At 54.4% G+C, this 5,000-nt stretch overlaps 1 non-coding gene across 1 annotated transcript; it reads right to left on the reverse strand.

Annotated features, from left to right (window-relative positions):
• Positions 1 to 251: 251 nt before the first annotated feature.
• LOC126317575 (small subunit ribosomal RNA) lies at positions 252 to 2,144 on the reverse strand. The gene has a single exon (XR_007556729.1). It is a non-coding gene; the product is annotated as a small subunit ribosomal RNA (ribosomal RNA).
• Positions 2,145 to 5,000: the final 2,856 nt, after the last annotated feature.

Consider the following 5,000-nt stretch of genomic DNA (forward strand, 5'->3'; position numbering starts at 1 on the left):
ACGGCCGATGGGCGTCGTACGGCTCCACACCGGAGCGGACAGGCACTCGGGCGAAAGTCATTCAAAACCGGCGCCAGGCGCCAGGTGCCGCAGGCCAGCCGCTCCAGAGCTTCAGCGCTCGTACCACACAACAACACTTGCGCTAGTTTTGAGAGGCACGCGTGGTTCCGCACGCGGCGCACGGCTACTGCCGTACAGGTAGCGTGTTGCGCGACACGACACGCACATCGAAAGACATGCAGTCTAGTCGGTAATGATCCTTCCGCAGGTTCACCTACGGAAACCTTGTTACGACTTTTACTTCCTCTAAATGATCAAGTTTGGTCATCTTTCCGGTAGCATCGGCAACGACAGAGTCGATGCCGCGTACCAGTCCGAAGACCTCACTAAATCATTCAATCGGTAGTAGCGACGGGCGGTGTGTACAAAGGGCAGGGACGTAATCAACGCGAGCTTATGACTCGCGCTTACTGGGAATTCCTCGTTCATGGGGAACAATTGCAAGCCCCAATCCCTAGCACGAAGGAGGTTCAGCGGGTTACCCCGACCTTTCGGCCTAGGAAGACACGCTGATTCCTTCAGTGTAGCGCGCGTGCGGCCCAGAACATCTAAGGGCATCACAGACCTGTTATTGCTCGATCTCGTGCGGCTAGAAGCCGCCTGTCCCTCTAAGAAGAAAAGTAATCGCTGACAGCACGAAGGATGTCACGCGACTAGTTAGCAGGCTAGAGTCTCGTTCGTTATCGGAATTAACCAGACAAATCGCTCCACCAACTAAGAACGGCCATGCACCACCACCCACCGAATCAAGAAAGAGCTATCAATCTGTCAATCCTTCCGGTGTCCGGGCCTGGTGAGGTTTCCCGTGTTGAGTCAAATTAAGCCGCAGGCTCCACTCCTGGTGGTGCCCTTCCGTCAATTCCTTTAAGTTTCAGCTTTGCAACCATACTTCCCCCGGAACCCAAAAGCTTTGGTTTCCCGGAGGCTGCCCGCCGAGTCATCGGAGGAACTGCGGCGGATCGCTGGCTGGCATCGTTTATGGTTAGAACTAGGGCGGTATCTGATCGCCTTCGAACCTCTAACTTTCGTTCTTGATTAATGAAAACATACTTGGCAAATGCTTTCGCTTCTGTTCGTCTTGCGACGATCCAAGAATTTCACCTCTAACGTCGCAATACGAATGCCCCCGCCTGTCCCTATTAATCATTACCTCGGGTTCCGAAAACCAACAAAATAGAACCGAGGTCCTATTCCATTATTCCATGCACACAGTATTCAGGCGGGCTTGCCTGCTTTAAGCACTCTAATTTGTTCAAAGTAAACGTGCCAGCCCACCGAGACACTCAACTAAGAGCACCCTGGTAGGATTTCAACGGGGTCCGCCTCGGGACGCGCAAGCACGCCTTCGGCTCGCCCCACCGGCAGGACGTCCCACGATACATGCCAGTTAAACACCGACGGGCGGTGAACCAACAGCGTGGGACACAAATCCAACTACGAGCTTTTTAACCGCAACAACTTTAATATACGCTATTGGAGCTGGAATTACCGCGGCTGCTGGCACCAGACTTGCCCTCCAATAGATACTCGTTAAAGGATTTAAAGTGTACTCATTCCGATTACGGGGCCTCGGATGAGTCCCGTATCGTTATTTTTCGTCACTACCTCCCCGTGCCGGGAGTGGGTAATTTGCGCGCCTGCTGCCTTCCTTGGATGTGGTAGCCGTTTCTCAGGCTCCCTCTCCGGAATCGAACCCTGATTCCCCGTTACCCGTTACAACCATGGTAGGCGCAGAACCTACCATCGACAGTTGATAAGGCAGACATTTGAAAGATGCGTCGCCGGTACGAGGACCGTGCGATCAGCCCAAAGTTATTCAGAGTCACCAAGGCAAACGGACCAGACGAGCCAATCCGATTGGTTTTGATCTAATAAAAGCGTCCCTTCCATCTCTGGTCGGGACTCTGTTTGCATGTATTAGCTCTAGAATTACCACAGTTATCCAAGTAACGTGGGTACGATCTAAGGAACCATAACTGATTTAATGAGCCATTCGCGGTTTCACCTTAATGCGGCTTGTACTGAGACATGCATGGCTTAATCTTTGAGACAAGCATATGACTACTGGCAGGATCAACCAGGGAGCTGCGTCAACGAGAGCTGAGCAGCCGGCCGCCCGGGAGTGTGTCCCGAGGGCCCGCGCGAACACGCAAGCGTCCGCTCAATTATTCTGCAAACAGGAGGAGGCTGAGCTCCCCTGCACGATACACCTCGAAACCCTCTCAGGTCCCGGCGGCGCGCAGCGCCGTCCTAAGTACTTGGTCGGGTTCGAGAGAGGCGCAATCGCCCGGAGATAGGCGAGTAGACGCTTTCAGTGCGAACACCCGTGCTCCCAACTGAGCTTGCCGCTGCCGACAGAGGCCCGGGAGCGTGCTGTCGTGGCATTGCCGGCGGGAAACAACACGCGCCACCTACGGTGACCGGCAGCTCCAACGCCAGCGCCACAGAAGGGCAAAGCCCCACTTGGGTGCAGAAGCGAACTCTCCCAGCACAGCGCACGCGCCAACACGTCCGCAGAGCTGCGATACAAACCACCTGCGAGAACCGCTGGGGGCGACCGAGCAGCAGACGGCGTCGCGACGCCGAGTGCCGGGCGGCGGCGCATCCTCAACGCACACAGTCCGCAATCGGACCAGCACACTGCAGATGTCCACCGCGCTTCGCACCGGGCTCGGCAGAACCCACTTTGGCCGCCTGGCGCCGCGCGCAGGGTGCGCCGGCGCATAGCTGGGACGCCAGCCGGGCCCGTCGGCCGGCGCTCCTGCCACTGGGCGCCCCCCACCAGCCGGCTGTAGTGCGTGCGCTCACGCAGCGCGCGGCCAGCACGCCGGGCGGCCCCCCCTCACCGGCCGGGGACTGTCCCGCCAAGCCACAGCCTCGTATCGCTTCATACCCACATGGCCAACTCAGGTTCGGGGGCATGGCGGGTACCGCCGAAACAACCGGTTCACAGATGTACCGATCGTCGCTATCACCGATGCACCTGCAGCGCGAACAACCGCTCAACAACTGATTTCCAGTTCATTTGCGGATCTTTGGCAGCAAACGTATACGTCAATCTACATTTGCGAAATCTACGATTCTGGCATGCCTGCATGTTATGTGTCACGACACGCTACATCAGCCCACATACACACTGCGGCATGTACACGAGAGAACACGTGGAAGATGGTCCGCGCACGTGTGCAATGTCCCTTGCGCGGTCGACTGTCAACCGGCCTCTGTAGCATGTCGCAGATGTGGAACGCGGTCCACCGTGCTATCATGTTGTGTGGGGCAATACGATTAAATAGGAAAACCCTCGTCGCTACATCAACAGACGGCTCACGCTGATTCCCGGCAGAGGGAGGAGGGGGGGGGGGCCAACATGCAATACTTTCGTCCGTACCTACTTACCACATGTCTGTACGGCGTACAACAGTGCAATCTCGCTGTAATGGGGAGACGAGACAAGTAGCATCGTGCACAACATATGGCCCTTATGATTCGCCATTGTAGGGCGCAGCCGGTGTACGGTCAAGCATGTGCCACATTATGTCACTCAGTACGTAACGACGGATGATCAGTGTGGGTTACGCGTACATCAGCGGACAGTCCACACAGGCCGTACCACAACGTACACTGACTGCATCGACAACCGAATGCAACTGAACAGCTGCAAGGCTCATTTCACAAACAAACGCCTGACCGACCAGCTTGGAAGGGCAGGAGGGGAGGGCGATATTCGTTCTGTAGCGGTACACCCTTCCAGTGGTTAGCGGGACTGTGTAGAAAGTACGCAACACTCGAAAGACCTTTATGTGAGGGTACGCACCATGGCATCAAGAAATACACATGACACCAGAGGATCCAAGCAGTGAACTATGTTCAGAGGGTTGCTGTTAGGCAAAGCTACATTCCTGTGACGTTACATGTGACAGTTAAGGTGCAGTGTAAGTTAGGTTAAGGTGCAGTGTAAGTTAGGTTAAGGTGCAGTGTAAGTTAGGTTAAGGTGCAGTGTAAGTTAGGTTAAGGTGCAGTGTAAGTTAGGTTAAGGTGCAGTGTAAGTTAGGTTAAGGTGCAGTGTAAGTTAGGTTAAGGTGCAGTGTAAGTTAGGTTAAGGTGCAGTGTAAGTTAGGTTAAGGTGCAGTGTAAGTTAGGTTAAGGTGCAGTGTAAGTTAGGTTAAGGTGCAGTGTAAGTTAGGTTAAGGTGCAGTGTAAGTTAGGTTAAGGTGCAGTGTAAGTTAGGTTAAGGTGCAGTGTAAGTTAGGTTAAGGTGCAGTGTAACTTAGGTTAAGGTGCAGTGTAACTTAGGTTAAGGTGCAGTGTAAGTTAGGTTAAGGTGCAGTGTAACTTAGGTTAAGGTGCAGTGTAACTTAGGTTAAGGTGCAGTGTAAGTTAGGTTAAGGTGCAGTGTAACTTAGGTTAAGGTGCAGTGTAAGTTAGGTTAAGGTGCAGCGTAACTTAGGTTAAGGTGCAGCGTAACTTAGGTTAAGGTGCAGCGTAACTTAGGTTAAGGTGCAGCGTAACTTAGGTTAAGGTGCAGCGTAACTTAGGTTAAGGTGCAGCGTAACTTAGGTTAAGGTGCAGCGTGGGTTAGGTTAGGGGCCAACGTGGGTTAGGTTAGGGGCCAACGTGGGTTAGGTTAGGGGCCAACGTGGGTTAGGTTAGGGGCCAACGTGGGTTAGGTTAGGGGCCAACGTGGGTTAGGTTAGGGGCCAACGTGGGTTAGGTTAGGGGCCAACGTGGGTTAGGTTAGGGGCCAACGTGGGTTAGGTTAGGGGCCAACGTGGGTTAGGTTAGGGGCCAACGTGGGTTAGGTTAGGGGCCAACGTGGGTTAGGTTAGGGGCCAACGTGGGTTAGGTTAAGGGCCAACGTGGGTTAGGTTAGGGGCCAACGTGGGTTAGGTTAGGGGCCAACGTGGGTTAGGTTAGGGGCCAACGTGGGTTAGGTTAGGGGC

The sequence above is a fragment of the Schistocerca gregaria genome, unplaced genomic scaffold (genome assembly GCF_023897955.1).
Source record: "Schistocerca gregaria isolate iqSchGreg1 unplaced genomic scaffold, iqSchGreg1.2 ptg000636l, whole genome shotgun sequence".
NCBI lineage: Eukaryota > Metazoa > Arthropoda > Insecta > Orthoptera > Acrididae > Schistocerca > Schistocerca gregaria.